The sequence below is a fragment of the Ranitomeya imitator genome, chromosome 6 (assembly GCF_032444005.1).
Source record: "Ranitomeya imitator isolate aRanImi1 chromosome 6, aRanImi1.pri, whole genome shotgun sequence".
NCBI lineage: Eukaryota > Metazoa > Chordata > Amphibia > Anura > Dendrobatidae > Ranitomeya > Ranitomeya imitator.
This window is the reverse complement of record NC_091287.1, coordinates 299502530-299525623: the sequence shown is the minus strand read 5'-3', so window position 1 is coordinate 299525623 and position 23094 is coordinate 299502530.

Genomic DNA, 23094 nt, shown 5'->3' with positions numbered 1-23094 from the left:
TCCATGTGTGCATACAGGGTAGAACAGCTTTTGTGCAGATAGCCCAAGAGGAGTGGTGGAACTCCCCAGTCTTGTAGACACAAGAGAACAATTATGGAAACAGGAACACATGGGCTACTTGCACAGTGAACAAGTCTGTATGATCATGTTCACACACCACCAAGAAACCTGAAGACACAAAAGAGAATAGTAAAACCAAAAACACTCAGTTTGAAAAAATGTTGCAGTAATCCGCAAGTGCTAGTAAAAGATGTAAAAAACAGGGTATTTGGTTGATACGTTTTTTGCAAAAAATGTATACTAAGCTGCTCTACCAATCTTCACGGTATACCCTTATCAGAGCAGTCCTAACTAATGTATGCAATCCCTATCTGATGTATTTAAAAACCTGATCATCTGTATATATATAACCTGTGTGAACAGGGTTCAGAGAGGAAAAATCCATGTGTGCATACAGGGTAGAACAGCTTTTGTGCAGATAGCCCAAGAGGAGTGGTGGAACTCCCCAGTCTTGTAGACACAAGAGAACAATTATGGAAACAGGAACACATGGGCTACTTGCACAGTGAACAAGTCTGTATGATCATGTCCACACACCACCAAGAAACCTGAAGACACAAAAGAGAATAGTAAAACCAAAAACACTCAGTTTGAAAAAATGTTGCAGTAATCCGCAAGTGCTAGTAAAAGATGTAAAAAACAGGGTATTTGGTTGATACGTTTTTTGCAAAAAATGTATACTAAGCTGCTCTACCAATCTTCACGGTATACCCTTATCAGAGCAGTCCTAACTAATGTATGCAATCCCTATCTGATGTATTTAAAAACCTGATCATCTGTATACAACCTGTGTGAACAGGGTTCAGAGAGGAAAAATCCATGTGTGCATACAGGGTAGAACAGCTTTTGTGCAGATAGCCCAAGAGGAGTGGTGGAACTCCCCAGTCTTGTAGACACAAGAGAACAATTATGGAAACAGGAACACATGGGCTACTTGCACAGTGAACAAGTCTGTATGATCATGTTCACACACCACCAAGAAACCTGAAGACACAAAAGAGAATAGTAAAACCAAAAACACTCAGTTTGAAAAAATGTTGCAGTAATCCGCAAGTGCTAGTAAAAGATGTAAAAAACAGGGTATTTGGTTGATACGTTTTTTGCAAAAAATGTATACTAAGCTGCTCTACCAATCTTCACGGTATACCCTTATCAGAGCAGTCCTAACTAATGTATGCAATCCCTATCTGATGTATTTAAAAACCTGATCATCTGTATATAACCTGTGTGAACAGGGTTCAGAGAGGAAAAATCCATGTGTGCATACAGGGTAGAACAGCTTTTGTGCAGATAGCCCAAGAGGAGTGGTGGAACTCCCCAGTCTTGTAGACACAAGAGAACAATTATGGAAACAGGAACACATGGGCTACTTGCACAGTGAACAAGTCTGTATGATCATGTTCACACACCACCAAGAAACCTGAAGACACAAAAGAGAATAGTAAAACCAAAAACACTCAGTTTGAAAAAATGTTGCAGTAATCCGCAAGTGCTAGTAAAAGATGTAAAAAACAGGGTATTTGGTTGATACGTTTTTTGCAAAAAATGTATACTAAGCTGCTCTACCAATCTTCACGGTATACCCTTATCAGAGCAGTCCTAACTAATGTATGCAATCCCTATCTGATGTATTTAAAAACCTGATCATCTGTATATAACCTGTGTGAACAGGGTTCAGAGAGGAAAAATCCATGTGTGCATACAGGGTAGAACAGCTTTTGTGCAGATAGCCCAAGAGGAGTGGTGGAACTCCCCAGTCTTGTAGACACAAGAGAACAATTATGGAAACAGGAACACATGGGCTACTTGCACAGTGAACAAGTCTGTATGATCATGTTCACACACCACCAAGAAACCTGAAGACACAAAAGAGAATAGTAAAACCAAAAACACTCAGTTTGAAAAAATGTTGCAGTAATCCGCAAGTGCTAGTAAAAGATGTAAAAAACAGGGTATTTGGTTGATACGTTTTTTGCAAAAAATGTATACTAAGCTGCTCTACCAATCTTCACGGTATACCCTTATCAGAGCAGTCCTAACTAATGTATGCAATCCCTATCTGATGTATTTAAAAACCTGATCATCTGTATATATATAACCTGTGTGAACAGGGTTCAGAGAGGAAAAATCCATGTGTGCATACAGGGTAGAACAGCTTTTGTGCAGATAGCCCAAGAGGAGTGGTGGAACTCCCCAGTCTTGTAGACACAAGAGAACAATTATGGAAACAGGAACACATGGGCTACTTGCACAGTGAACAAGTCTGTATGATCATGTTCACACACCACCAAGAAACCTGAAGACACAAAAGAGAATAGTAAAACCAAAAACACTCAGTTTGAAAAAATGTTGCAGTAATCCGCAAGTGCTAGTAAAAGATGTAAAAAACAGGGTATTTGGTTGATACGTTTTTTGCAAAAAATGTATACTAAGCTGCTCTACCAATCTTCACGGTATACCCTTATCAGAGCAGTCCTAACTAATGTATGCAATCCCTATCTGATGTATTTAAAAACCTGATCATCTGTATACAACCTGTGTGAACAGGGTTCAGAGAGGAAAAATCCATGTGTGCATACAGGGTAGAACAGCTTTTGTGCAGATAGCCCAAGAGGAGTGGTGGAACTCCCCAGTCTTGTAGACACAAGAGAACAATTATGGAAACAGGAACACATGGGCTACTTGCACAGTGAACAAGTCTGTATGATCATGTTCACACTCCACCAAGAAACCTGAAGACACAAAAGAGAATAGTAAAACCAAAAACACTCAGTTTGAAAAAATGTTGCAGTAATCCGCAAGTGCTAGTAAAAGATGTAAAAAACAGGGTATTTGGTTGATACGTTTTTTGCAAAAAATGTATACTAAGCTGCTCTACCAATCTTCACGGTATACCCTTATCAGAGCAGTCCTAACTAATGTATGCAATCCCTATCTGATGTATTTAAACACCTGATCATCTGTATATAACCTGTGTGAACAGGGTTCAGAGAGGAAAAATCCATGTGTGCATACAGGGTAGAACAGCTTTTGTGCAGATAGCCCAAGAGGAGTGGTGGAACTCCCCAGTCTTGTAGACACAAGAGAACAATTATGGAAACAGGAACACATGGGCTACTTGCACAGTGAACAAGTCTGTATGATCATGTTCACACACCACCAAGAAACCTGAAGACACAAAAGAGAATAGTAAAACCAAAAACACTCAGTTTGAAAAAATGTTGCAGTAATCCGCAAGTGCTAGTAAAAGATGTAAAAAACAGGGTATTTGGTTGATACGTTTTTTGCAAAAAATGTATACTAAGCTGCTCTACCAATCTTCACGGTATACCCTTATCAGAGCAGTCCTAACTAATGTATGCAATCCCTATCTGATGTATTTAAAAACCTGATCATCTGTATATAACCTGTGTGAACAGGGTTCAGAGAGGAAAAATCCATGTGTGCATACAGGGTAGAACAGCTTTTGTGCAGATAGCCCAAGAGGAGTGGTGGAACTCCCCAGTCTTGTAGACACAAGAGAACAATTATGGAAACAGGAACACATGGGCTACTTGCACAGTGAACAAGTCTGTATGATCATGTTCACACACCACCAAGAAACCTGAAGACACAAAAGAGAATAGTAAAACCAAAAACACTCAGTTTGAAAAAATGTTGCAGTAATCCGCAAGTGCTAGTAAAAGATGTAAAAAACAGGGTATTTGGTTGATACGTTTTTTGCAAAAAATGTATACTAAGCTGCTCTACCAATCTTCACGGTATACCCTTATCAGAGCAGTCCTAACTAATGTATGCAATCCCTATCTGATGTATTTAAAAACCTGATCATCTGTATATATATAACCTGTGTGAACAGGGTTCAGAGAGGAAAAATCCATGTGTGCATACAGGGTAGAACAGCTTTTGTGCAGATAGCCCAAGAGGAGTGGTGGAACTCCCCAGTCTTGTAGACACAAGAGAACAATTATGGAAACAGGAACACATGGGCTACTTGCACAGTGAACAAGTCTGTATGATCATGTTCACACACCACCAAGAAACCTGAAGACACAAAAGAGAATAGTAAAACCAAAAACACTCAGTTTGAAAAAATGTTGCAGTAATCGGCAAGTGCTAGTAAAAGATGTAAAAAACAGGGTATTTGGTTGATACGTTTTTTGCAAAAAATGTATACTAAGCTGCTCTACCAATCTTCACGGTATACCCTTATCAGAGCAGTCCTAACTAATGTATGCAATCCCTATCTGATGTATTTAAAAACCTGATCATCTGTATACAACCTGTGTGAACAGGGTTCAGAGAGGAAAAATCCATGTGTGCATACAGGGTAGAACAGCTTTTGTGCAGATAGCCCAAGAGGAGTGGTGGAACTCCCCAGTCTTGTAGACACAAGAGAACAATTATGGAAACAGGAACACATGGGCTACTTGCACAGTGAACAAGTCTGTATGATCATGTTCACACACCACCAAGAAACCTGAAGACACAAAAGAGAATAGTAAAACCAAAAACACTCAGTTTGAAAAAATGTTGCAGTAATCCGCAAGTGCTAGTAAAAGATGTAAAAAACAGGGTATTTGGTTGATACGTTTTTTGCAAAAAATGTATACTAAGCTGCTCTACCAATCTTCACGGTATACCCTTATCAGAGCAGTCCTAACTAATGTATGCAATCCCTATCTGATGTATTTAAAAACCTGATCATCTGTATATAACCTGTGTGAACAGGGTTCAGAGAGGAAAAATCCATGTGTGCATACAGGGTAGAACAGCTTTTGTGCAGATAGCCCAAGAGGAGTGGTGGAACTCCCCAGTCTTGTAGACACAAGAGAACAATTATGGAAACAGGAACACATGGGCTACTTGCACAGTGAACAAGTCTGTATGATCATGTTCACACACCACCAAGAAACCTGAAGACACAAAAGAGAATAGTAAAACCAAAAACACTCAGTTTGAAAAAATGTTGCAGTAATCCGCAAGTGCTAGTAAAAGATGTAAAAAACAGGGTATTTGGTTGATACGTTTTTTGCAAAAAATGTATACTAAGCTGCTCTACCAATCTTCACGGTATACCCTTATCAGAGCAGTCCTAACTAATGTATGCAATCCCTATCTGATGTATTTAAAAACCTGATCATCTGTATATATATAACCTGTGTGAACAGGGTTCAGAGAGGAAAAATCCATGTGTGCATACAGGGTAGAACAGCTTTTGTGCAGATAGCCCAAGAGGAGTGGTGGAACTCCCCAGTCTTGTAGACACAAGAGAACAATTATGGAAACAGGAACACATGGGCTACTTGCACAGTGAACAAGTCTGTATGATCATGTTCACACACCACCAAGAAACCTGAAGACACAAAAGAGAATAGTAAAACCAAAAACACTCAGTTTGAAAAAATGTTGCAGTAATCCGCAAGTGCTAGTAAAAGATGTAAAAAACAGGGTATTTGGTTGATACGTTTTTTGCAAAAAATGTATACTAAGCTGCTCTACCAATCTTCACGGTATACCCTTATCAGAGCAGTCCTAACTAATGTATGCAATCCCTATCTGATGTATTTAAAAACCTGATCATCTGTATACAACCTGTGTGAACAGGGTTCAGAGAGGAAAAATCCATGTGTGCATACAGGGTAGAACAGCTTTTGTGCAGATAGCCCAAGAGGAGTGGTGGAACTCCCCAGTCTTGTAGACACAAGAGAACAATTATGGAAACAGGAACACATGGGCTACTTGCACAGTGAACAAGTCTGTATGATCATGTTCACACACCACCAAGAAACCTGAAGACACAAAAGAGAATAGTAAAACCAAAAACACTCAGTTTGAAAAAATGTTGCAGTAATCCGCAAGTGCTAGTAAAAGATGTAAAAAACAGGGTATTTGGTTGATACGTTTTTTGCAAAAAATGTATACTAAGCTGCTCTACCAATCTTCACGGTATACCCTTATCAGAGCAGTCCTAACTAATGTATGCAATCCCTATCTGATGTATTTAAAAACCTGATCATCTGTATATATATAACCTGTGTGAACAGGGTTCAGAGAGGAAAAATCCATGTGTGCATACAGGGTAGAACAGCTTTTGTGCAGATAGCCCAAGAGGAGTGGTGGAACTCCCCAGTCTTGTAGACACAAGAGAACAATTATGGAAACAGGAACACATGGGCTACTTGCACAGTGAACAAGTCTGTATGATCATGTTCACACACCACCAAGAAACCTGAAGACACAAAAGAGAATAGTAAAACCAAAAACACTCAGTTTGAAAAAATGTTGCAGTAATCCGCAAGTGCTAGTAAAAGATGTAAAAAACAGGGTATTTGGTTGATACGTTTTTTGCAAAAAATGTATACTAAGCTGCTCTACCAATCTTCACGGTATACCCTTATCAGAGCAGTCCTAACTAATGTATGCAATCCCTATCTGATGTATTTAAAAACCTGATCATCTGTATATAACCTGTGTGAACAGGGTTCAGAGAGGAAAAATCCATGTGTGCATACAGGGTAGAACAGCTTTTGTGCAGATAGCCCAAGAGGAGTGGTGGAACTCCCCAGTCTTGTAGACACAAGAGAACAATTATGGAAACAGGAACACATGGGCTACTTGCACAGTGAACAAGTCTGTATGATCATGTTCACACACCACCAAGAAACCTGAAGACACAAAAGAGAATAGTAAAACCAAAAACACTCAGTTTGAAAAAATGTTGCAGTAATCCGCAAGTGCTAGTAAAAGATGTAAAAAACAGGGTATTTGGTTGATACGTTTTTTGCAAAAAATGTATACTAAGCTGCTCTACCAATCTTCACGGTATACCCTTATCAGAGCAGTCCTAACTAATGTATGCAATCCCTATCTGATGTATTTAAAAACCTGATCATCTGTATACAACCTGTGTGAACAGGGTTCAGAGAGGAAAAATCCATGTGTGCATACAGGGTAGAACAGCTTTTGTGCAGATAGCCCAAGAGGAGTGGTGGAACTCCCCAGTCTTGTAGACACAAGAGAACAATTATGGAAACAGGAACACATGGGCTACTTGCACAGTGAACAAGTCTGTATGATCATGTTCACACACCACCAAGAAACCTGAAGACACAAAAGAGAATAGTAAAACCAAAAACACTCAGTTTGAAAAAATGTTGCAGTAATCCGCAAGTGCTAGTAAAAGATGTAAAAAACAGGGTATTTGGTTGATACGTTTTTTGCAAAAAATGTATACTAAGCTGCTCTACCAATCTTCACGGTATACCCTTATCAGAGCAGTCCTAACTAATGTATGCAATCCCTATCTGATGTATTTAAAAACCTGATCATCTGTATATATATAACCTGTGTGAACAGGGTTCAGAGAGGAAAAATCCATGTGTGCATACAGGGTAGAACAGCTTTTGTGCAGATAGCCCAAGAGGAGTGGTGGAACTCCCCAGTCTTGTAGACACAAGAGAACAATTATGGAAACAGGAACACATGGGCTACTTGCACAGTGAACAAGTCTGTATGATCATGTCCACACACCACCAAGAAACCTGAAGACACAAAAGAGAATAGTAAAACCAAAAACACTCAGTTTGAAAAAATGTTGCAGTAATCCGCAAGTGCTAGTAAAAGATGTAAAAAACAGGGTATTTGGTTGATACGTTTTTTGCAAAAAATGTATACTAAGCTGCTCTACCAATCTTCACGGTATACCCTTATCAGAGCAGTCCTAACTAATGTATGCAATCCCTATCTGATGTATTTAAAAACCTGATCATCTGTATACAACCTGTGTGAACAGGGTTCAGAGAGGAAAAATCCATGTGTGCATACAGGGTAGAACAGCTTTTGTGCAGATAGCCCAAGAGGAGTGGTGGAACTCCCCAGTCTTGTAGACACAAGAGAACAATTATGGAAACAGGAACACATGGGCTACTTGCACAGTGAACAAGTCTGTATGATCATGTTCACACACCACCAAGAAACCTGAAGACACAAAAGAGAATAGTAAAACCAAAAACACTCAGTTTGAAAAAATGTTGCAGTAATCCGCAAGTGCTAGTAAAAGATGTAAAAAACAGGGTATTTGGTTGATACGTTTTTTGCAAAAAATGTATACTAAGCTGCTCTACCAATCTTCACGGTATACCCTTATCAGAGCAGTCCTAACTAATGTATGCAATCCCTATCTGATGTATTTAAAAACCTGATCATCTGTATATAACCTGTGTGAACAGGGTTCAGAGAGGAAAAATCCATGTGTGCATACAGGGTAGAACAGCTTTTGTGCAGATAGCCCAAGAGGAGTGGTGGAACTCCCCAGTCTTGTAGACACAAGAGAACAATTATGGAAACAGGAACACATGGGCTACTTGCACAGTGAACAAGTCTGTATGATCATGTTCACACACCACCAAGAAACCTGAAGACACAAAAGAGAATAGTAAAACCAAAAACACTCAGTTTGAAAAAATGTTGCAGTAATCCGCAAGTGCTAGTAAAAGATGTAAAAAACAGGGTATTTGGTTGATACGTTTTTTGCAAAAAATGTATACTAAGCTGCTCTACCAATCTTCACGGTATACCCTTATCAGAGCAGTCCTAACTAATGTATGCAATCCCTATCTGATGTATTTAAAAACCTGATCATCTGTATATAACCTGTGTGAACAGGGTTCAGAGAGGAAAAATCCATGTGTGCATACAGGGTAGAACAGCTTTTGTGCAGATAGCCCAAGAGGAGTGGTGGAACTCCCCAGTCTTGTAGACACAAGAGAACAATTATGGAAACAGGAACACATGGGCTACTTGCACAGTGAACAAGTCTGTATGATCATGTTCACACACCACCAAGAAACCTGAAGACACAAAAGAGAATAGTAAAACCAAAAACACTCAGTTTGAAAAAATGTTGCAGTAATCCGCAAGTGCTAGTAAAAGATGTAAAAAACAGGGTATTTGGTTGATACGTTTTTTGCAAAAAATGTATACTAAGCTGCTCTACCAATCTTCACGGTATACCCTTATCAGAGCAGTCCTAACTAATGTATGCAATCCCTATCTGATGTATTTAAAAACCTGATCATCTGTATATATATAACCTGTGTGAACAGGGTTCAGAGAGGAAAAATCCATGTGTGCATACAGGGTAGAACAGCTTTTGTGCAGATAGCCCAAGAGGAGTGGTGGAACTCCCCAGTCTTGTAGACACAAGAGAACAATTATGGAAACAGGAACACATGGGCTACTTGCACAGTGAACAAGTCTGTATGATCATGTTCACACACCACCAAGAAACCTGAAGACACAAAAGAGAATAGTAAAACCAAAAACACTCAGTTTGAAAAAATGTTGCAGTAATCCGCAAGTGCTAGTAAAAGATGTAAAAAACAGGGTATTTGGTTGATACGTTTTTTGCAAAAAATGTATACTAAGCTGCTCTACCAATCTTCACGGTATACCCTTATCAGAGCAGTCCTAACTAATGTATGCAATCCCTATCTGATGTATTTAAAAACCTGATCATCTGTATACAACCTGTGTGAACAGGGTTCAGAGAGGAAAAATCCATGTGTGCATACAGGGTAGAACAGCTTTTGTGCAGATAGCCCAAGAGGAGTGGTGGAACTCCCCAGTCTTGTAGACACAAGAGAACAATTATGGAAACAGGAACACATGGGCTACTTGCACAGTGAACAAGTCTGTATGATCATGTTCACACTCCACCAAGAAACCTGAAGACACAAAAGAGAATAGTAAAACCAAAAACACTCAGTTTGAAAAAATGTTGCAGTAATCCGCAAGTGCTAGTAAAAGATGTAAAAAACAGGGTATTTGGTTGATACGTTTTTTGCAAAAAATGTATACTAAGCTGCTCTACCAATCTTCACGGTATACCCTTATCAGAGCAGTCCTAACTAATGTATGCAATCCCTATCTGATGTATTTAAACACCTGATCATCTGTATATAACCTGTGTGAACAGGGTTCAGAGAGGAAAAATCCATGTGTGCATACAGGGTAGAACAGCTTTTGTGCAGATAGCCCAAGAGGAGTGGTGGAACTCCCCAGTCTTGTAGACACAAGAGAACAATTATGGAAACAGGAACACATGGGCTACTTGCACAGTGAACAAGTCTGTATGATCATGTTCACACACCACCAAGAAACCTGAAGACACAAAAGAGAATAGTAAAACCAAAAACACTCAGTTTGAAAAAATGTTGCAGTAATCCGCAAGTGCTAGTAAAAGATGTAAAAAACAGGGTATTTGGTTGATACGTTTTTTGCAAAAAATGTATACTAAGCTGCTCTACCAATCTTCACGGTATACCCTTATCAGAGCAGTCCTAACTAATGTATGCAATCCCTATCTGATGTATTTAAAAACCTGATCATCTGTATATAACCTGTGTGAACAGGGTTCAGAGAGGAAAAATCCATGTGTGCATACAGGGTAGAACAGCTTTTGTGCAGATAGCCCAAGAGGAGTGGTGGAACTCCCCAGTCTTGTAGACACAAGAGAACAATTATGGAAACAGGAACACATGGGCTACTTGCACAGTGAACAAGTCTGTATGATCATGTTCACACACCACCAAGAAACCTGAAGACACAAAAGAGAATAGTAAAACCAAAAACACTCAGTTTGAAAAAATGTTGCAGTAATCCGCAAGTGCTAGTAAAAGATGTAAAAAACAGGGTATTTGGTTGATACGTTTTTTGCAAAAAATGTATACTAAGCTGCTCTACCAATCTTCACGGTATACCCTTATCAGAGCAGTCCTAACTAATGTATGCAATCCCTATCTGATGTATTTAAAAACCTGATCATCTGTATATATATAACCTGTGTGAACAGGGTTCAGAGAGGAAAAATCCATGTGTGCATACAGGGTAGAACAGCTTTTGTGCAGATAGCCCAAGAGGAGTGGTGGAACTCCCCAGTCTTGTAGACACAAGAGAACAATTATGGAAACAGGAACACATGGGCTACTTGCACAGTGAACAAGTCTGTATGATCATGTTCACACACCACCAAGAAACCTGAAGACACAAAAGAGAATAGTAAAACCAAAAACACTCAGTTTGAAAAAATGTTGCAGTAATCGGCAAGTGCTAGTAAAAGATGTAAAAAACAGGGTATTTGGTTGATACGTTTTTTGCAAAAAATGTATACTAAGCTGCTCTACCAATCTTCACGGTATACCCTTATCAGAGCAGTCCTAACTAATGTATGCAATCCCTATCTGATGTATTTAAAAACCTGATCATCTGTATACAACCTGTGTGAACAGGGTTCAGAGAGGAAAAATCCATGTGTGCATACAGGGTAGAACAGCTTTTGTGCAGATAGCCCAAGAGGAGTGGTGGAACTCCCCAGTCTTGTAGACACAAGAGAACAATTATGGAAACAGGAACACATGGGCTACTTGCACAGTGAACAAGTCTGTATGATCATGTTCACACACCACCAAGAAACCTGAAGACACAAAAGAGAATAGTAAAACCAAAAACACTCAGTTTGAAAAAATGTTGCAGTAATCCGCAAGTGCTAGTAAAAGATGTAAAAAACAGGGTATTTGGTTGATACGTTTTTTGCAAAAAATGTATACTAAGCTGCTCTACCAATCTTCACGGTATACCCTTATCAGAGCAGTCCTAACTAATGTATGCAATCCCTATCTGATGTATTTAAAAACCTGATCATCTGTATATAACCTGTGTGAACAGGGTTCAGAGAGGAAAAATCCATGTGTGCATACAGGGTAGAACAGCTTTTGTGCAGATAGCCCAAGAGGAGTGGTGGAACTCCCCAGTCTTGTAGACACAAGAGAACAATTATGGAAACAGGAACACATGGGCTACTTGCACAGTGAACAAGTCTGTATGATCATGTTCACACACCACCAAGAAACCTGAAGACACAAAAGAGAATAGTGAAACCAAAAACACTCAGTTTGAAAAAATGTTGCAGTAATCCGCAAGTGCTAGTAAAAGATGTAAAAAACAGGGTATTTGGTTGATACGTTTTTTGCAAAAAATGTATACTAAGCTGCTCTACCAATCTTCACGGTATACCCTTATCAGAGCAGTCCTAACTAATGTATGCAATCCCTATCTGATGTATTTAAAAACCTGATCATCTGTATATAACCTGTGTGAACAGGGTTCAGAGAGGAAAAATCCATGTGTGCATACAGGGTAGAACAGCTTTTGTGCAGATAGCCCAAGAGGAGTGGTGGAACTCCCCAGTCTTGTAGACACAAGAGAACAATTATGGAAACAGGAACACATGGGCTACTTGCACAGTGAACAAGTATCAACCAAATACCCTGTTTTTTACATCTTTTACTAGCACTTGCGGATTACTGCAACATTTTTTCAAACGGAGTGTTTTTGGTTTTACTATTCTCTTTTGTGTCTTCAGGTTTCTTGGTGGTGTGTGAACATGATCATACAGACTTGTTCACTGTGCAAGTAGCCCATGTGTTCCTGTTTCCATAATTGTTCTCTTGTGTCTACAAGACTGGGGAGTTCCACCACTCCTCTTGGGCTATCTGCACAAAAGCTGTTCTACCCTGTATGCACACATGGATTTTTCCTCTCTGAACCCTGTTCACACAGGTTATATACAGATGATCAGGTTTTTAAATACATCAGATAGGGATTGCATACATTAGTTAGGACTGCTCTGATAAGAGTATACCGTGAAGATTGGTAGAGCAGCTTAGTATACATTTTTTGCAAAAAACGTATCAACCAAATACCCTGTTTTTTACATCTTTTACTAGCACTTGCGGATTACTGCAACATTTTTTCAAACTGAGTGTTTTTGGTTTTACTATTCTCTTTTGTGTCTTCAGGTTTCTTGGTGGTGTGTGAACATGATCATACAGACTTGTTCACTGTGCAAGTAGCCCATGTGTTCCTGTTTCCATAATTGTTCTCTTGTGTCTACAAGACTGGGGAGTTCCACCACTCCTCTTGGGCTATCTGCACAAAAGCTGTTCTACCCTGTATGCACACATGGATTTTTCCTCTCTGAACCCTGTTCACACAGGTTATATACAGATGATCAGGTTTTTAAATACATCAGATAGGGATTGCATACATTAGTTAGGACTGCTCTGATAAGGGTATACCGTGAAGATTGGTAGAGCAGCTTAGTATACATTATTTGCAAAAAACGTATCAACCAAATACCCTGTTTTTTACATCTTTTACTAGCACTTGTGGATTACTGCAACATTTTTTCAAACTGAGTGTTTTTGGTTTTACTATTCTCTTTTGTGTCTTCAGGTTTCTTGGTGGTGTGTGAACATGATCATACAGACTTGTTCACTGTGCAAGTAGCCCATGTGTTCCTGTTTCCATAATTGTTCTCTTGTGTCTACAAGACTGGGGAGTTCCACCACTCCTCTTGGGCTATCTGCACAAAAGCTGTTCTACCCTGTATGCACACATGGATTTTTCCTCTCTGAACCCTGTTCACACAGGTTATATACAGATGATCAGGTTTTTAAATACATCAGATAGGGATTGCATACATTAGTTAGGACTGCTCTGATAAGGGTATACCGTGAAGATTGGTAGAGCAGCTTAGTATACATTTTTTGCAAAAAACGTATCAACCAAATACCCTGTTTTTTACATCTTTTACTAGCACTTGCGGATTACTGCAACATTTTTTCAAACTGAGTGTTTTTGGTTTTACTATTCTCTTTTGTGTCTTCAGGTTTCTTGGTGGTGTGTGAACATGATCATACAGACTTGTTCACTGTGCAAGTAGCCCATGTGTTCCTGTTTCCATAATTGTTCTCTTGTGTCTACAAGACTGGGGAGTTCCACCACTCCTCTTGGGCTATCTGCACAAAAGCTGTTCTACCCTGTATGCACACATGGATTTTTCCTCTCTGAACCCTGTTCACACAGGTTATATACAGATGATCAGGTTTTTAAATACATCAGATAGGGATTGCATACATTAGTTAGGACTGCTCTGATAAGGGTATACCGTGAAGATTGGTAGAGCAGCTTAGTATACATTTTTTGCAAAAAACGTATCAACCAAATACCCTGTTTTTTACATCTTTTACTAGCACTTGCGGATTACTGCAACATTTTTTCAAACTGAGTGTTTTTGGTTTTACTATTCTCTTTTGTGTCTTCAGGTTTCTTGGTGGTGTGTGAACATGATCATACAGACTTGTTCACTGTGCAAGTAGCCCATGTGTTCCTGTTTCCATAATTGTTCTCTTGTGTCTACAAGACTGGGGAGTTCCACCACTCCTCTTGGGCTATCTGCACAAAAGCTGTTCTACCCTGTATGCACACATGGATTTTTCCTCTCTGAACCCTGTTCACACAGGTTATATACAGATGATCAGGTTTTTAAATACATCAGATAGGGATTGCATACATTAGTTAGGACTGCTCTGATAAGGGTATACCGTGAAGATTGGTAGAGCAGCTTAGTATACATTTTTTGCAAAAAACGTATCAACCAAATACCCTGTTTTTTACATCTTTTACTAGCACTTGCGGATTACTACAACATTTTTTCAAACTGAGTGTTTTTGGTTTTACTATTCTCTTTTGTGTCTTCAGGTTTCTTGGTGGTGTGTGAACATGATCATACAGACTTGTTCACTGTGCAAGTAGCCCATGTGTTCCTGTTTCCATAATTGTTCTCTTGTGTCTACAAGACTGGGGAGTTCCACCACTCCTCTTGGGCTATCTGCACAAAAGCTGTTCTACCCTGTATGCACACATGGATTTTTCCTCTCTGAACCCTGTTCACACAGGTTATATACAGATGATCAGGTTTTTAAATACATCAGATAGGGATTGCATACATTAGTTAGGACTGCTCTGATAAGGGTATACCGTGAAGATTGGTAGAGCAGCTTAGTATACATTTTTTGCAAAAAACGTATCAACCAAATACCCTGTTTTTTACATCTTTTACTAGCACTTGCGGATTACTGCAACATTTTTTCAAACTGAGTGTTTTTGGTTTTACTATTCTCTTTTGTGTCTTCAGGTTTCTTGGTGGTGTGTGAACATGATCATACAGACTTGTTCACTGTGCAAGTAGCCCATGTGTTCCTGTTTCCATAATTGTTCTCTTGTGTCTACAAGACTGGGGAGTTCCACCACTCCTCTTGGGCTATCTGCACAAAAGCTGTTCTACCCTGTATGCACACATGGATTTTTCCTCTCTGAACCCTGTTCACACAGGTTATATACAGATGATCAGGTTTTTAAATACATCAGATAGGGATTGCATACATTAGTTAGGACTGCTCTGATAAGGGTATACCGTGAAGATTGGTAGAGCAGCTTAGTATACATTTTTTGCAAAAAACGTATCAACCAAATACCCTGTTTTTTACATCTTTTACTAGCACTTGCGGATTACTGCAACATTTTTTCAAACTGAGTGTTTTTGGTTTTACTATTCTCTTTTGTGTCTTCAGGTTTCTTGGTGGTGTGTGAACATGATCATACAGACTTGTTCACTGTGCAAGTAGCCCATGTGTTCCTGTTTCCATAATTGTTCTCTTGTGTCTACAAGACTGGGGAGTTCCACCACTCCTCTTGGGCTATCTGCACAAAAGCTGTTCTACCCTGTATGCACACATGGATTTTTCCTCTCTGAACCCTGTTCACACAGGTTATATACAGATGATCAGGTTTTTAAATACATCAGATAGGGATTGCATACATTAGTTAGGACTGCTCTGATAAGGGTATACCGTGAAGATTGGTAGAGCAGCTTAGTATACATTTTTTGCAAAAAACGTATCAACCAAATACCCTGTTTTTTACATCTTTTACTAGCACTTGCGGATTACTGCAACATTTTTTCAAACTGAGTGTTTTTGGTTTTACTATTCTCTTTTGTGTCTTCAGGTTTCTTGGTGGTGTGTGAACATGATCATACAGACTTGTTCACTGTGCAAGTAGCCCATGTGTTCCTGTTTCCATAATTGTTCTCTTGTGTCTACAAGACTGGGGAGTTCCACCACTCCTCTTGGGCTATCTGCACAAAAGCTGTTCTACCCTGTATGCACACATGGATTTTTCCTCTCTGAACCCTGTTCACACAGGTTGTATACAGATGATCAGGTTTTTAAATACATCAGATAGGGATTGCATACATTAGTTAGGACTGCTCTGATAAGGGTATAACGTGAAGATTGGTAGAGCAGCTTAGTATACATTTTTTGCAAAAAACGTATCAACCAAATACCCTGTTTTTTACATCTTTTACTAGCACTTGCGGATTACTGCAACATTTTTTCAAACTGAGTGTTTTTGGTTTTACTATTCTCTTTTGTGTCTTCAGAGTCCACAATTAGTCCAATGGAACAGGTTCGAGGGCACCTCCCGATAATCCTTGTGCCAGGTAACAAAGCAATAGTCCACAATTAGTCCAAGGGATCCCAAAACAATCTCACAAACGACTAGATATGTCCTCAGCTCAAGTCTCGCCCCGTTCGCTTCCACAGTCCTAGATGGGCGTGGGGTCTTGCCTCAGCTAAGAATCCCCACTCCTTCTCCTTCAAGGATCAACTCACATCTGATCTCAAAATAAGAATGGATTGTCTGAGCTCCTGGGATCCGCCCATGAAGGGGGTAGGGGTTACACCTTCTATTCAATGGTTGGGTCCACCAGAAGATTCTAGACTGGTGGGCTCCAGGCAGTCTATGTAATATGTACATTTGACTAGCCACCTGCTGTGAGGAAGAATGGCTATTCCTCCACTAGTGATGTTGACAAAGCTTAATTACATTAGAGCTTAGGGCTGCAAGTATTGGGGGAAGGAGACATTGTTACAGGTGAACTCCCAGCAAGAAAATACATAAATTACAGCTAATAGAAACCAGAGAACAGTTACATACATCAAATGGCATATTATTCAAATACAGGACAGGGCAAAAGTACATATCATGACAATCCCTTCCCCTCCCAATTTGTGTACGTACCAGGGACCTCTACAGGTCGCTGGTTAAGTACACACAGGCAGAGCGTAACTTACATGTGGCTTCATGCAGCCATGAATTGGCATCGTAGCTCTCCCACATCATTGCCCAGGAGAACATCTGCAGGCAGACCACCCATCACCCCAACCACACATCGCCTGACCCCAAAACCAAAGTTCAGATCCACAGTGGCTGTGGGAATAGTCCTCCATTGTCCACCAGCCAGTTCAATGACAATCCCAGGTCCTCGATGGATTGCCTCAGGCCGAACCACTTGGGGATCAGCCAGTGTGAGGAAAGCCCCTGAGTCACAAAATCCAATAAGTCTCTGTCCATCCAGCACGACCTCCTGCAAGTGCTTACCTCGATGAGCAGAAGTTGTCATAGCTGCGGGTCGCACACCATAAACTCCTAGTGGTGCAACATGGGTGGGTGAGGCACTAGGCCAGTCCTCACGTAGTGGTGACACGTCGTCCTCCATGGCACTTGGGTGTACATAATTAATAATACGACTGGGTACAGGATTAATCCTCATTTGAACAGCTGGGCAGGAGGCTTGCAGATGCCCCGGCTGTCCACATCGATAGCATCTCTGCTGGGTCTCACTCCATCCAAGGCGTCCTCTTGGGCGAGGGGTAAGGGAACCTGGAGGCTGGCTTCCACCTGAAGGTGCTGTAGGGGTTTGAGGACGACTTCTCCATGAGCTGGCTGGGCATGAGGCCTGCAGATGCCCCAGATGCCCACAACCATAACACTTGCGCTCTGCTACTTCCTCTGCTCGTCGTATTCCAGAAAACGCAGTAGAAGCAACTGGAGGCACATTTACACGGGTATCAGCATGAGGTGGTGGCTTAGAGGAACAGGGAACAATGGGGACAGAAGAACAGGGGGCCACCGGTGTTGTGGAGCTGGTAGGCCTCTCTCCATCCTCCAACAGAACCCTCCACTGAGGCTTGATTTTGAGAGCCTCATCAGCTAGAGCTGCAGCTTCCTCCACAGTGGCTGGTCTCCTCTCACGCACCCATTCCCGGATCTCAGCAGGGCACTTGAAGTAAAACTGCTCTTTTAGGATAACCTGGAGGAAGGTCTCCCAGGTTAAGGCCTCATCTGTCTCCAGCCAGCGATGACATATTTGTTTGAGTCTGTGGGCATACATCTTGAAAGACACTTCCTCATCACAGTCTAAAGTACGGAACTGAGTCCTGTAAGTGTCTGGGGTAACAGCATAATGTTCTAGAATAGTCCGTTTAATCTCCGCATACTCACAGTTCCCCTGAGGGTCCATAGCTCTATAGGCTGCGGCAGCTCCACCCTCTAAGAGCCCCACCAGATGTCGGACTCGGTCCCTTTCCGGGACTTCCATTAATCGACACTGATGCTCAAAGTCCTGGAAGAAGCCCTCAATGTTGCCTGCAGCCTCATTAAAGGGCTTGAAGTCTTTGCGGGACACTCTGGGGAGTTCCCTCATGGTGGGTGCTGGGGTTACAGTCTGTCTGGAGCTTCTAGCTGCTTCCAAAGCGATCTGCCTCTCCAGCAATGCCATCTCCTGAGCTCTGTCCTCGGCTCTGTGAATGGCCTCCCTCTCCTCGGCACTGTGAATGGCCTCCCTCTCCTCGGCTCTGTGAATGGCCTCCCTCTCTCTCTCCTCGGCTCTGTGAATGGCCTCCCTCTCCCTCTCTTGAGCTCGGTGAATGGCCTCTTTCTTATAGTCTATGGTGGCCTCTTCTCCCAGCAATGCCAACTCCTCCTCGTACCACACAACCCACTGACTTTTTTGGGTATTTACCTCCGGATGCAGTCTTTCCTCCATTTGCTGTGAGGGTCCTTCCTCAGCGTCATCTTGCAGGCGAACTCCTTCCAAAGCCTCAATAAGCTGCTCCTTGGAGAGTCCCTTAAAACGGACTCCTACTTCACGGGCCTTTGATTGTAGGCTCCCCAAAGTCCAGTTCTTGTACTCTGCGGTGTTGGTTCCCGATGTTGGGCCATTGTCCTCCATTCCTTCTGCTCTGATCCCACTGCTTGCCACCAGTTTGTGACGGGGTGTACGGCAGAGCAAGAAGGGACAACAGGCCGAGGGATGATTCAACAGATTTATTATCAAGAACGCTGGAACAACACATGCAGGTAGATCTACAGAGTCCACAATTAGTCCAATGGAACAGGTTCGGGGGCACCTCCCGATAATCCTTGTGCCAGGTAACAAAGCAATAGTCCACAATTAGTCCAAGGGATCCCAAAACAATCTCACAAACGACTAGATATGTCCTCAGCTCAAGTCTCGCCCCGTTCGCTTCCACAGTCCTAGATGGGCGTGGGGTCTTGCCTCAGCTAAGAATCCCCACTCCTTCTCCTTCAAGGATCAACTCACATCTGATCTCAAAATAAGAATGGATTGTCTGAGCTCCTGGGATCCGCCCATGAAGGGGGTAGTGGTTACACCTTCTATTCAATGGTTGGGTCCACCAGAAGATTCTAGACTGGTGGGCTCCAGGCAGTCTATGTAATATGTACATTTGACTAGCCACCTGCTGTGAGGAAGAATGGCTATTCCTCCACTAGTGATGTTGACAAAGCTTAATTACATTAGAGCTTAGGGCTGCAAGTATTGGGGGAAGGAGACATTGTTACAGGTGAACTCCCAGCAAGAAAATACATAAATTACAGCTAATAGAAACCAGAGAACAGTTACATACATCAAATGGCATATTATTCAAACACAGGACAGGGCAAAAGTACATATTATGACATCTATGCATGCGTTTTGTTGCAGAAATGCAACATGTGGTAATTTCTAGCGGTGTTTTTTTGCCGCAAAAAAACGCATGCGTTTGTTTGCGGCAAAAAAACTTATTGCTGTCTATGTAAACGCATGCGTTTTTAAGCACATGCGTTTTAATAGAAAAACACAAGAATACACACTGATAAGCCAACCCCCAACCCTAACCCTAAGGGATCCTAACCCTAACCCTAAACCCCAAGGGTTAGGGTTAGGATTCCTAGGGTTAGGGTTAGGGTTAGGATCCCTTAGGGTTAGGGTTAGGATCCCAAGGGTTAGGGTTAGGGTTTGGATCCCTAGGGTTAGGGTTAGGATCCCTACGGTTAGGGTTAGGGTTTGGATCCCTAGGGTTAGGGTTAGGATCCCTAGGGTTAGGGTTAGGGTTTGGATCCCTAGGGTTAGGGTTAGGATCCCTAGGGTTAGGGTTAGGGTTTGGATCCCTAGGGTTAGGGTTAGGATCCATAGGGTTAGGGTTAGGGTTAGGGTTTGGATCCCTAGGGTTAGGGTTAGGATCCCTAGGGTTAGGGTTAGGATCCCTAGGGTTACTAGGGATCCTAACCTTAACCCTAACCCTAACCCTAGCTATTTCTGTTTATAGTGGGTTTTCTAGTTGATTTTGATGATTGGCAGCTGTCACACACTTCTCATCATGCGTTTCAAAAACGCAAACGCAGGAAAAAACGCATGTAAACGCGTCAAAACGCCGCGTTTGTTTTAAAACATGCGAAAACACATGCGTCTAAAAAAACGCAGCGTTTAAACGCGTTTTTTCACCACATGCGTTTGAGTTTAAAACACTGCGTTTTTAAACGCAAATGTGAAACCAGCCTAACGCTTCAACGTATCCCACTGATTCTGAGACTGTTTTTTCATGACATACTGTCCTTTATGTTATTGGTAAAATGTCTTCGATAAGACTTGCTTTCATTTATGAAAAAAGTGGAAATTTGGCAAAATTTTTTGCAATTTTTGCAATTTTTTAAACTTTTAATTTTTGTATCCTTAAATAAGAGAGTCATATCACACAAAATAATTATTGAATAACATTTCCCACATGTATACTTTACATCAGCACAATTTTGGAAACAAATGTTTTTTGTTAGGACATTATAAGAGTTAGGCTGCCGTCACACTAGCAATATTCGGTCAGTATTTTACATCAGTATTTGTAAGCCAAAACCAGGAGTGGGTGATAAATGCAGAAGTGGTGCATATGTTTCTATTATACTTTTCCTCTATTTGTTCCACTCCTGGTTTTGGCTTACAAATACTGATGTAAAATACTGACCAAATACTGCTGGTGTGACGGCAGCCTTAAAAGTTGATCAGCGATTTCTCATTTTTCCAACAAAATTTACAAAACCATTTTTTAGGGACCTTCTCACATTTGAAGTGCGTTTGAGGGGTCAATATAACAGAAAATACCCAAAAATTACACCATTCTACAAACAACACTTCTCAATGTGCACAAAACCACATTCAAGAAGTTTATTAACCCTTCAGGTGCTGCACGAGAACTAAAGCAATGTGGAAGGAAAAAATGAACATTTTACTTTTTTCACAAAGAATTTACTTTGCAACCAAACTTTTTTATTTTCACAAGGGTATCAGGAGAAAATGGACCACAAAATTTGTTGTGCAATTTCTCCTGAGTATGCCGATACCTTGTTTGTAGGGGAAATCCACTATTTGGGCGCATGGCAGGTCTCAGAAGGGAGGGAGCACCATTTGACTTTTTGAAAGCAAAATTGGCTGGAATCAATGTCGTGTTTGGGGAGCCCCTGACGTACCTAAACAGTGGAAACCCCCAATTCTAACTCCAACCCTAGCACAGCCCTAACCCCAACCCTAACCTCAACACACCCCTAACCCTAACTCTAGCCCCAACCCTAACCCTAGCCTCAACCCTAACCCTAGCTCTAAACCCAACCCTATCCCTAGCCCCAACCATATTGAGAAAAAAATGCATTTTTTTTATTTCATTATTTTTTCCTAAGTAAAGGGTTGATAAATGGGGGTTTGATTTACTATTTTTTTATTTTGATCACTGGGTCTATTACAGTGATCAATATTAACCAATAAGAAAAATATCCTATTGTTGCCAGGTGCTGGCCAGCAGATCCCGGCGGAGGCACAGCGCACGCGCCCGCCATTTTCTTCCCAGAAAAAGACGCCGAGGGTCAGGAGACAGGATCGGGGGATTCAGGAGGTGCCACAGGTACCGGAGGGAGCTTGAGGGACCCAATTTCTCTCTCCTCTGGTATGCTAGATCAGAGGTCCCCAACTCCAGTCCTCAAGGCCCACCAACAGGTCATGTTTTCAGGATTTCCTTTGCATTGCACAGGTGATGCAATTATTACCTGGGCAAGACTAAGGAAATCCTGAAAACATGACATGTTGGTGGGCCTTGAGGACTGGAGTTGGAGACCTCTGTGCTATATCATATAAGAGGAGAGAGAAATAAATGGGAAATCAGATTTTTTTTCCAGTTGCCGTTATTCTGTGAATAACGGCGATCGCAACACTGGGGACGATAAACACTGACCCGAATCATGTTCTCCCGGGGGTAGCTGAGACCCCGGAGATTTTCCAATGCTGGGGGGTGCTACAACCTTATTTATCAGCGCCGTTAAAAAGCAGCACTGAGGAATAAGTACCCTTAACTGCCGCCGTTAAAAGACATATCAGCGATCGTTAAGGGGTTAAAGCAAACATGTATAATTCACATCTGAGCACATAGCAACACAAACATACGTTAAGTACTATACTTCAAGACCTACACGTTTCAACTTGTGTCTTATTAATGGCCTGATCTTCTTCATGGTCTGATCTTCTGGCAGAAAGCAAGTATTATATACCTAAGAGTGTGTGCCATCATAGTGGTCTGATTGCTTAGACAGAAGAAATCGTTAAAATGTTATTAAAACAACAGCTGTACAATAAATAAAATATAACATACAGAGTTTGAAATAACATAACTGCAAGGAGCAGAATCAATATTGTAGAATTAGGTCCTGTCTTGAATTAAGACCATGAGGTTCTCGGGTTTCTAATGTATAGCTCCAGTAGGACTCCCGATTTGGCACTTTACGCCTATAGTCCCCTCCACGGTAGGGTTTGTATACTTTTTTCAATACCTCAGTATTCAAAGCTGTCCACATTCCCTTTGTGTGTATTATGTGGTATACGCCCAATTAGTTCAAGGGAAAATTTGTTTGTTTCTTTATAGAAGGGGAGGGGGGGCATAACTTTAGAATAAAGGGGAAGAGAAG